The sequence below is a fragment of the Canis lupus genome, chromosome X (assembly GCF_003254725.2).
Source record: "Canis lupus dingo isolate Sandy chromosome X, ASM325472v2, whole genome shotgun sequence".
NCBI lineage: Eukaryota > Metazoa > Chordata > Mammalia > Carnivora > Canidae > Canis > Canis lupus.
Genome location: NC_064281.1, coordinates 38,640,311 through 38,652,283, shown reverse-complemented (window position 1 = coordinate 38,652,283; position 11,973 = coordinate 38,640,311). Strand labels below are relative to the sequence as shown.

At 42.8% G+C, this 11,973-nt stretch overlaps 1 pseudogene; it reads right to left on the bottom strand.

The window, feature by feature from the left end:
• Positions 1-5,213: 5,213 nt before the first annotated feature.
• On the bottom strand, positions 5,214-11,715 carry LOC112673219 (creatine kinase B-type-like; annotated as a pseudogene).
• Between the last annotated feature and the right edge of the window lie 258 nt (positions 11,716-11,973).

Here is an 11,973-nt window from a genome sequence, read left to right as displayed (position 1 = left end):
TGTTTTTAGACTGTTAAATAATTGCTGCTGACTCATTTGCTGATAGTCTCTGGATTTTGCAGTTTAGTACTGTGATTACTATTGTCTTGGTGATTAGCAATCTGATTATATAATCAGAGCTGGATTTTGTGTGTCTTCTTTCTTCATCCTAGGGGAGCAATTATAACTGGTCCCTCGGGGGATCATGAGTGTGGGCACAATGCAGTGAGAAAGGCTAGGATTCTTTCTGTATCTTTATTCTTTGTCTTTTTATTGGCTAGCTGTATCTGTCATAAATAAGCTGAGTGAAAATTAAAGTCTTAGGGTATAATGTATTTTTCTGATGGCCTCTATTTTTCAACCTAAAATATGCTATCTAAACCATGCACATTCATTGACAACTGAGATACAGATTTTGTAATAAAAATTCTATTCAAAATTGTATAAATGTATATATCATATTTTCCTTTTTGAGGGAGAGACTATTTTAAAATACACTATTAAAGGAAGACTTGTTTAAAAATGAAATGACATTACCTTTCTTCTTATCTAAATAAGCAGAGTTTAATTTTCCAGTGCTAACTTTCTCATATTTCCACAAGAGTAAAACAGTAGTGGAAAAAAGAATTGAGTCACCTCAGTTTCTTAATGAAAAGTTTGGTATAAGTTAATTTCTGGGGGAGTTGGCAGCCATGTCTCCATGAATGTACCTTGTTTCTAGGTCAGTTCCACTCAAGAGTAGCACTGAAATTGGGGTGTAAACAGCTTGGCTAATAGGTGTATTTTAATCCTGTTTGCCTGTTTCAGTCCCTCTGGGTTGCTTTGAGGAAGCACAAATCTCTCAGAAGGTCAATGGTTCAGTTCAATGCAGTGTTGCCTTCTAGCAACATCCCTTTGCATAATATTTGTTGGTGAGAAAACAAGGAGAACATTGATAAGGAATTAACATTAACTTGGGGTGAAATATTTATGAACAAATTTAACCAAAAGGCTTATACAGTTTAATTAAGTTGAATTAACATTTGCCTGCTTCAGGGTACGGTATATAGTTGGAAACCCAGAATTGTCACAGTTGAAATATGTTTTCAATGTTTACTTATTATTATATTTAATTTGAACTTTTTGCTTTGAAATAATTTAAGCTTACAAGTAAGTTTCATTTAGAAATAGTATAAAGATCTCAGGTTCTCAGGTATATCCTTCATCTAGATTAACCAGTTGTTAATATTTTGTAAAACTTGCTTTATCACTTTATCTCTCTCTCTCTATATATATAATATATAAAATTATAACTCATTATAATTATGTATAAAATATATAAGTAAAGTTAAATGTATTTCTATTTATATTAAATATAAATATATAATAAATATATTTAAAAATGATTATAATTAATTATATATAATCTATATTGTTCTCTATTTTATTGTTGTTATTATTATTAATTTTTTTAATTGCAGACCTCATGTCCTTTTACCCCTTAAATATTTTCAATGTGTATTTCTTAAGAACAGGGACATTTTCTTTCATAACTATAGTAAAATGACCAAAATCAGAAAACGTAACATTGAAACAATGTTATGATCTACTATACAATCCATATTCAAATTTTGCCAATTGTTCCTATGATGTCTTTTTTTTTAAGACTTGAGAAAGAGAGAGAGAGATTGAGAGGTGTGGGAGAGGTGCAAAGGGAGAGAGAATCAAGCAAACTCCATGTTCAGCATGAAGCCAGATTCAGTGCTCAATTTCACAACCCCGAGATCATACCTGAGCTGAAACTGAGTCAGTCGCTTAACCGATTGTGCCACCCAGATGCCCCCCAATAATGTCTTTTATAGCAAACTTTCCCCCCTTTGATCCAGAACCTAATCCAGGATCATACTACCCACTTAGCAATCATATCCTCCCTATGCTTTTAAGATCTGTAACAATTTCTCTGTTTTTCTTTGTCTTTCATGATATTGACATTTTAAAAATCCTAGAGGTCAGCTGTTTAGTAGAATATCCCTCAATTTAGGTTTGTAAGTTTATTGACACTTAGATTCAGATTGTGCCTGTTTGCCAGCAATAGCAGGGAAGTAGCATTATGCCCTTCTCCGTGCACGAGACCAGGAAGTCAATTTGTCCCATTATTGATGACGCTGACTTGAATCACTTCGTTAACCTCCATGTTTCTCCACAGTAAAATTACCATTTTTCCTTTGAAGTGCAATGTTTTTGAAACTACTACTCAATCTTTTACAATGGCTAAAGGTTGTAGTACAGATTGAAAGTGGTGCAGAGTTATAAATTTGGACCAAAAAAACAAAGGTAACTCTATTATTCGAATAAAATTTAGGAATCTGATTGTAGGTTTGGCTGTTGCACACAATCTTAATAAGACTTCGTGTTCATTCACACAGAATGGTGTTACAGGATTATTTGTCTCAACACTATTTTTTTAAGATTGATTTATTTGTTTTAGAGACAGACCACAAGCAGGAGGAGCAGAGGGAGAGGGAGAGAGAATCTCAAGCAGACTGTGCTCGAGGCAGTGCTCAATTTCATGACCCTGAGCAGAAACCAAGAGTCGGTCACTTAACCAACTGTGCCACCCAGGTGCCTGGTCTTTAAATAAGTGATCTAGTTAATATGTTCCAACTTTGTGTCTAGCCTTGCTCTCATTGGGTATGCTTTGAGTTGTAGATAATATAGATATAATTCTATTTCAATTACACTTGTATTTTATATACTTACTCTAATATGGCACCTGGGATGGGGGATATTAGACATTTGTATTTTGCAGGAAACCTTTAAACAAAAGCAATTGAATGCATCTTTCTTAATGGCTACCCAAGAAATCTTAAAAACCAAAGCAAACATGAGTTCAGTCACAATGTGGACACATGGAACATCTTATAAATGACACAGATCGGAGGAATATGTTTCTATGTGTCAGTGTCAAAAAAATTTTATTCCCTAAATGATCTATCTCATGCACATCAGGCAATCAGCCAATAATGATAAGCAATTATTACTAATAACAAGGAAGCATCTCTGTGGGCTCAGGGTACCCACAGCCCACATCGCACATCATTAGGGTGCCCCTGATATATTTCTTTGTGGCTTCTTTTCTCTGACTACATCAAAGCCTGAAGCAGAATATAATGATTTAAAAAGATAGACACAGTCAATGTATTGACCCTTGAAATTGGGTGCCTGTGGCTGCTTCTCATTTCTGGGAACCCTTCTTAACAACTCTGTCTCCTAATTTCTGCCTGGCTCGAGCTGCATTTCAGTAGGCTCCAACTTTGTTGGAATGGGAAGTAGGAAAACTGCCACCTTGGATAATGAGATTGGAATCCTAAGCTTTTCTGTGTTTCAGGACTGACCTACCAGTATGATTTGAAAATAGCTTTACAAATTCTCATCCCCTACGCATACAAAGATGATGGTAAATAGAATCCTTGAATTAGACTCTGTTTTAACTTTTACAAGACTATCAATCCTCTTCTCTTCTTTAAACATGATAAATGTTAAATGCAAAGCATCCCCAACCCTCTGAAGGAATGCTCCTGAAAGCAAGTAGGGAATTTACATAGTGCTATTTTAGCTGGTCTGCAGTAATGCAATAATTGTTTGATTTTGAAGTGTTCTGGACTAATTATAATGTTATCATAATTCATATGTCAATATTCCTGAGTTACAGAAATTTCTGTTTTTACCTAATAACTAAGCTTTAATGAATCTTATTTCTCAAGGGTGGATTTTCATTTCAGGCCACATATTAGTTTCCATTGTTGCCATAGCAGATTACCATGATTTTGCCTTTAAACAAAATCCATTCGTTAGTTCCCAGATCTGTAAGTCAGATGTCTGGATACAGCATGGCTCAATTGGATCTTCTGCCTCGGTCGGGTCTTATGATGCCAAAATCAAGATGTTGGCAGGACCTTTCTGGAGGTTCTGGGTAAAAATCTACCTCCGAAAACATTCAGATTGTTGGCTGAATTTAGCGCTTTGTGATTACAGGACTGAGGTCCTTGTTTTCTTGTTGGCTGTCAGTTCAGGAGCTGGTCCTGGCTCCTAGATGCTGCCCACATTCCTTCTCATGCTTTCATGTGTGCCCCTGCAACAAAGGCTGATTGAGTCCTTCTCATGCTTCAAATCACTGACTTTTCTTTCTGCCACATCTCTCCTCTGCTTCCAGAGAAAGTTCTCTGCTTTTAAGGACTTAAGAGATTAGATCATGCCTACTTGGATAGTCTAGGATAATTGTCTTATCTTCAGGTCCATAACCTTAATTCCATCTGCAAAATCCCTTTAGCCATGTAATGTAATATATTTACAGGTTCTAAGGGTTAGGGCAGGGCACTAACTCTGGAAGGCCATTATTTGGCCTACTCTAGGCCAGGAAAAAAAAAAAAGATGAGACTGAAGGTTCATCATGAATTTGGGATTTTCAAACACAGATTTCAGTAGCTTTCTTGAATAAGTGCATAGTACCTCTATAAAGAATGGTACCTGACTTTTGGTTTTCACTGGTCAATACAGGAGTCTTGGAGATGAAAAACTGACAAGCCCAGGGATGCCTGGGTGGCTCAGTGGTTGAGTGTCTGCCTTTGGCTCAGGTCATGATCCAGGGTCCTGGGATGGAGTCCCGCATCAGGCTCTGCCTATGTCTCTGCCTCTCTCTCTGTGTCTCTCATGAATAAATAAATAAAATCTTAAAAAAGAGAGAGAAAAAAAACTGACAAGCCCAGATATCATTCAAATATAATCAGGAACTTTGGGGTGAATACAGGGATGAATTTATGGACCTCTAATCCTAGAGCTTGTACCAGATCCCAAAAGAGTGGCAAGTCTTTTGGGAAAGATCTATGTGCCTTCTTGGGTCCCTCATGACCTCTTCATGAACAAAATGGGAACATCAAATCATCTGTGCATGTAAGATGTGACAAGGAGAGTCTAAAAGATGTTAGGTGTTCTCTGGTTAATACAAACATCACTTGTATCCATCAGCTATTAGATAAGGTGTCAAAAGATACAATAAGATATTAATAACTACAAATGTCCGTAGTCATTTTAATTTGGGTGAATATAATAACAGCCAATCACCATCGGCTGGAACAGCCTTATAAATAAGGTCACAGGAGGATCTTCACTTGAAGAAAAGAAAAATTCAAGATATTCTTTGTGTGTGTGTTTTGTTTTGTTTTCGTAGCAGGCCGAAACCCTAGTTTATTTCAGCATCAGCAACATCTTAGCCATCACAAAAGTAAACTCTACCAAGGGCGACAGAAGTCTCTATAGTGAGGCTAAGGGCTCAGCTGCCAAGTGGCGAACATCAGAGGGGTGCATGGCTGGCAGTGCGCCGGCAGTAAGTTCGGAAGCAGCGGGGCTGGTGGTGGTGCAGGTGCGGCTGGGGCCTCACTTCTGGGCAGGCACGAGGTCATGGATGGCCTGGCCCTGCTCCAGCCTCTGCTCCATCTCGATGAGCAGCTTCACACCGTCCACCACCACCTGTACCAGCTCCACCTCTGAGAAGCCCAGGCGGTCTGCGTCGGAGACCTCAAAGACGCCCCCCACGGCAGCTGTGTCCACACCACCTGTGCCTCGTTTCTGAAGCCGTAGCCGCTTGAGCGCCTCCGGGAACTTCTCATGCTTGCCCAGGTGGGGCAGCTTGATGTGCACACCTGCCCGCAGGCCTGTGCCCAGGTTGGATGGGCAGGTGAGGATGTAGCCCAGGTGAGGGTTCCACGTGAATTCGTAATTCTTTGACTTGAAGAGTGCTTCAATCCGGGTGAGGCCGTTGCAGAACCGCGGGAACACCTCCTTCATGTTGCCCCCTTTCTGCATGGAGATGACCCGCAGGTGTCTTCCTCGTCGACCCACATCGGGAAGGTCTTATTGTCGTTGTGCCAGATGCCGCGGGCGTCCGGCCAGTCGTGGACAGGAGTCGAGGCCAGGAGCAGGGGCGACACGGGCTTGTCGAAGAGGACGTGGTCGGCGATGAGCTGCTGCTGCTCCGCCTCGGTCCTGCTCTTGAGCGCGTAGTACCGGGGCCGGGTCGCCGGCCAGGCTCGCCGGAGCTTCCACCGCGAGCTTCCCGAGGGCACAGTGCGGGGGGAGGCGGAAGCCGCGGATGCTGCGACCCGTGCGCACCCGCGAGCTCAGCACATAGTTGGGGTCGGGTCGTCGCCGCCCTGCAGGTTGTCGGGGTTGAGGCCGGTCTTGTGCTCGTCGCCACCGGGCCGGCCCTCGAGGATGGGGTCAAAGAGCTCCTTGCACACGTCATGTGACTCCTCGTCGCCGGCCGCGCAGCCCACGGTCATGATGTAGGGGTGGCCCGGGTTGTCCACGCCGGTCTGGATGACGTCGTCCAGCGGGAGGCCGCTCGCGCGCTCTGGGCGCGCAGCTCCAAGTACAGCGGGGGGGGGGGGGGGGGGGGCGCACCCTGGCCGTGTGGTTGCGGTGGCCGCGAGGTCGGGGGCGAGGGGAGCTCCTCCTTCAACGCGTTGTGGCTGTTGGAGAAGGGCGTGGCGGGGCGTGGGCGGGGCGGGGCCTGGCTGGGGGGGCGGGGTGCTGCCTCCCTTGGCAGCTCCGGACGCCGTGCAGGCCAACAGCCTGGTTTTGTTATTATTGTATTTTTTTCATAGTTACTTAAACTATTTTATTTTATTTTATTTTATTTTATTTTTTAATTAGAATTCAATTTGCCAACATACAGAATAACGTCAAGTGCCCTCCTCAGTGCCCGTCACCCACTCACCCCCACCCCCCGCCCTCCTCCCCTTCCACCACCCCTAGTTCGTTTCCCAGAGTTAGGAGTCTTTATGTTCTGTCTCCCTTTCTGATATTTCCCACACATTTCTTCCCCCTTCCCCTTTATTCCCATTCACTATTATTTATATTCCCCAAATGAATGAGAACATATAATGTTTGTCCTTCTCCGACTGGCTTACTTCACTCAGCATAATACCCTCCAGTTCCATCCACGTCGAAGCAAATGGTGGGTATTCGTCGTGTCTAATGGCTGAGGAATATTCCATTGTATACATAGACCACATCTTCTTTATCCATTCATCTGTCGATGGACACCGAGGCTCCTTCCACAGTTTGGCTATCGTGGCCATTGCTGCTAGAAACATCGGGGTGCAGGTGTCCCCACGTTTCATTACATCTGAATCTTTGGGGTAAATCCCCAGCAGTGCAATTGCTGGGTCGTAGGGCAGGTCTATTTTTAACTCTTTGAGGAACCTCCACACACTTGTCCAGAGTGGCTGCACCAGTTCACATTCCCACCAACAGTGTAAGAGGGTTCCCTTTTCTCCACATCCTCTCCAACATTTGTGGTTTCCTGCCTTGTTAATTTTCCCCATTCTCGCTGGTGTGAGGTGGTATCTCATTGTGGTTTTGATTTGTATTTCCCTGATGGCAAGTGATGCGGAGCATTTTCTCATGTGCTTTTTGGCCATGTCTATGTCTTCCTCTGTGAGATTTCTCTTCATGTCTTTTGCTCATTTCATGATTTCATTGTTTGTTTCATTGCTGTTGAGTTTAATAAGTTCTTTATAGATCTTGGATACTAGTCCTTTATCTGATAGGTCATTTGCAAATATCTTTTTTCCCAGGAAGGACAACTTGAGGAAAGATACATATAAAAATTAGCTCTTCCCAGTGAAAAAAATTCTAACTTTGATATAGGCTAAGTTAAAGGCTGTCAGGCTCCTTAATAGTGTAAAGTGATTTGGGGGGAAATTGACTCAGAAAACCCAGCACTCATGACATATTGATAAGTAAAAGCAGAAGACTACAGAATGGCCTACATAGTAGTCTGTATTGTACATACACATTAAAAAAAAAAAAGAAAAAAGAATGGGAGGCCACATACTAAAATCACAACAGAGTTGATCTCTGGGAGGTAAGATTTTAAGCATTTAAAATTCTTTTCTTTAGGGTGCCTGGGTGGCTCAGTTAGGTAAGCATGTGACTCTTGATTTCAGCTCAGGCCATAATCTCAGGGTCAGGAGATGGAACCCCCCATTGGGCTCTGTGCTCATCTGGGACTCCGTCTTCCTCTGCCCTTCCCTCCCATGCTTGTGTGCACTCTCTCTCTCTCAAGTAAATAAGTCTTTAAAAAATTAGAAAAATAAGATCTTTTTCTTTGTGTTCTTTTGAATTTTCAAATTTTCTTTCATTGAGCACGTATTACTTTCTAATTAGAAATAGAACCATGTAAAAATCAAAAAAGAACTCAAGGTGGAAAGAGGGGGTGGGATCCATTTTGGAATGTAACTCTGTGCTCTTAAATATCTTTATCTGCAGTGTGATAGATATTTTTCTTGCTTTTGGCTGCCAGGCACCTTTTCAAAGCCTTCCTATACTTAGGTATTTCCTACCTCTTGACTCTATTTCTCCCTCCCCCAAAGTGGAAGACAATGGCTCATTTTCCCAGCTTGGCCCGCAGCTAAGGCACAAACCTTTGATGGAGGTTCTTCATGACCACGCAGAACAATAGCAGTGAAATTTCTGTCCAGAAGCCAGAGACATTAGAAGGCATGCATATGGGAAATCCGTGGCTGAGCGGCATTTGTTCATCAGAAGCAGAGAGAGGTGGCCAAAATCCTAGTGGGAACTTTCTGGGCCAATCGGTGGTGGCTGTAGTGTCTCCACAGAAGCAATCTTGAGATGTGGTTTGGGTCCTGTCTGGGCTGTGGAAAGTCTCTGCCAGATTCTCCAGTCCTCCAGGAGATTCTGTGAGCTACTTACTATCCTTTTATAAGTGGCATTTCTGCTCAAACTACTTAGGATGAGTTTTGTTGACAGCTAAGAACCCTGACTATTATGGACTGAACTATGCCTTCTCTAAATTCATATGTTGAAGCCCTAACTCCCAGTACCTTAGAATGTGACTATATCTGGAGGTAGTTTAAAGAGGTGATTAAGTTAAAATGAGGTGGTTAGGACAGCCTCTGAGCCAATGTGATGGGTGTCCTTTTAAGAGGAGACAGCAGGGGCCCATGCACAGAGGAAAATCCAGTGAGGACCCGGAGATAAGGCAGCAGTCTGCAGACCAAGGAGAGAAGCCTCAGAGGAAACCAAGCCCTGCCGACACCTCGATTTTAGACTCCTAACCTCCAAAACTGTAAAGAAAAAAAAGTCTGTTGTTCCAGTGACACAGGCTGTGTCATTTTGTTACAGCAGCCTGAGCAGACTAACACGCTGACAATACAAGGACACGTCTGTGAAAGAAAAAAACCCAAAACCTATGCCTCCGTCCCTGCCTTTGCGCTGAGCCACAGCAGCGGCCACAGAAAATGAAGGCAAGATGGGGAAGGCCACGGGCGACCACAGTCAGGGTGGAGGAAGTACGCGGCCTGTGGCTGGTAGCCAGGATGGCAGGGCCTCAGAGAGCTGATAGCAAGTTTAAGGCACATACAGAGAATCACAGGTCAGGTACAGGGGCTGCCAGGAGGAGACAGAAGGCAAGATTCATGCCCACATGTCAGCATGATAGTTCACAACGAGGGCATGTAACGGAAGACACCAACCGCAAAGAAAACAGATCCAGAGGCGAACTCATTATCCTTTTGTTTTAAATAACATGCATCCATTTGCATTTGGTTACAAAAGAATTATATGCTTATCATAGAACATTTTAGAAAATACAGATGTTAAAAAAAGATTTTATTTATTTATTTATTTGACAGACAGAGAACAAGCAGGGGGAGCAGCAGAGGGAGAGGGAGAAGCAGGCTCCTCGCCGAGCAGGGAGCCCGATGTGGGACTCGATCCCACGACCCCAGGATCATGACCTGAGCCGAAGGCAGACACCTAACCTACTGAGCCACCTAGGGCACCCCACAGAACAGATTTAAATCGACACATGCACATAAATAAACCTCACTCCCAAGCTTCAAACCTAGAGATAAGACTGAAATTTGAATGTGTTTCCTTTAGATCATTCTCCACGTATATATAACACTTTTTTAAAAAGATTTTATTTATTTATTCATGAGAGACACAGAGAGAGAGGCAGAGACACAGGCAGAGGGAGAAGCAGGCTCCATGCAGGGAGCCCGACGTGGGACTCGATCCTGGGTCTCCAGGATCCGGCCCTGGGACAAAGGCGGCACCAAACCACTGAGCCACCCGGGCTGCCCTATATGACACATTTAAAAAGAATCCTCACTGGCATGTGCCATGTAGTCCATTTCTATTGTTCATTCTCTGAACAGCTAACAATGTGGCAAGAGCATGTCTTGTTACATGGGCCTCGGGGAGTTGGTTTGCTGAGGGCGGACTGCTCAGCGGATCGAAGAGGCATGTCGCCAGTGAGCCTGGAAATAAGGGCAGGCTTATTTTGTTTTTCTAAAAACAAAAACCAAAACAAGTTCATCTCACTTTACTCAAGGAGGTCCGACATGATGCTGTCGCTTGTTCACTGCTTGCATTTGAAAAACTAAGTCTCAAGGTTTAGAAATCCATAGTTCTGATCTTTTTAAAAAGTAGTATTAGAGAGATTGTATAATGGTTTATTGAGTTTAGAAATTCACCAATGACTACCTCCAGCCTTCCAAAGCTTTTTGCTAAAGCAGCCTGTACATGTCAAAAAATTGCTCTAAATAGCTTGCAAACCACTCGACTCTGCCCCCTTTATGTAGTGAAATTGGTCAGTTTCCCAACAGTAAAGAAGAGGGAAAATATAGATTGGCAGCAACCAACACTGCCCTGAGAACAACGGCTTTCTAAATCCAGGGCTTTTTAGTAGGAGACATAAGTAATTACAGCTTCATGTAGCTGTTAACTAACGTTTTCAAACCCCAGGAAAAAAGAGCATTCTTTTGCTGGCTTTTGTTTCTGCTTTGAGCTCAGAGCTGTAATTCCTCTTCCTGCTGGGCCAATCAGGGACACTGGTGACTTTTCACTAACCAGATCTAGATTTGCAGTCCGAACTGGGCACTTTAAATCACACCCAGAAGCAAATTGGAAACTCGTCTTCTGGGAAACCTGGATATTTTGTGAGACGGTTAAAACCTTCTGCATTTGGGCTTGAACCTGGCCCACACTTTTGTGGCTGCCCCCCTGGGTAAAGCCTTTCTGATTTTTCACTTCAGACAAAGTAAAAGAATCACTGGTCTCAGATGTGTGTGTGTGTGTGTGTGTGTGTGTGTGTGTGTGTGTGTGTTTAATCTGGGTAAAATATACATAACATAAAATGTACCATTTTAACCATTTCTGTAAGTGCACAGTTCTGTAGTATGAAGTGTATTCCTTGCTGTGCAACCGTAACTACTATCCATTTCCAGAACTTTTTAATGTTCCCCAAGTTCCATACCTATTAAACGCCAACTCCTCATTTCCTGTCTCCCCTACAGTCTCTGGCAACTGTCTCTGTTTCCCATCTCTGTGAATGTGACTCCTCTAGGTACCCTGTATAAGTGGAATCTTAGAATATTTGTCCTTTTGTGACTGGCTTCTTTTACTTAGCATAATGCCTTGAAGGTCTGTAACATATTGTAACGTGTCAGAATTTCATTCCTTTTCAGGCTCTATAACAGTCCATGTGTGTATAGACTACATTCTGTTTATCCACTCATCTGTTGACAAAACACTTGGCTTCTACCTGTTGGCTACTGTGAATGATGCTGCTATGAACATGGATGTAGCAAAATCTTTCTCAGTTCTTGCTTTTGAATCTTTGGGGTATTTCCCCACAAAAGGAATTGCTGGATCATATGGTAATTCCATGTTTACATTTTTGAGGAACTGCATATTGTTCCTCAGAGTGTCAGACTATTTTACATCCCCACCAGCAGCACGCAAGGGTCCCGATTTCTTCAGATGTGTTTGTTTGTTTGTTTGTTTTTAAAAAGATTCTATTTATTTATTCATGAGAGACACACACAGAGAGGCAGAGACATAGGCAGAGGGAGAAGCAGGCTCCCTGCAGGGAGCCCAATACAGGGCTTGATCCTGGACCAGGGATCATGCCCTGAGCCAAAGGAA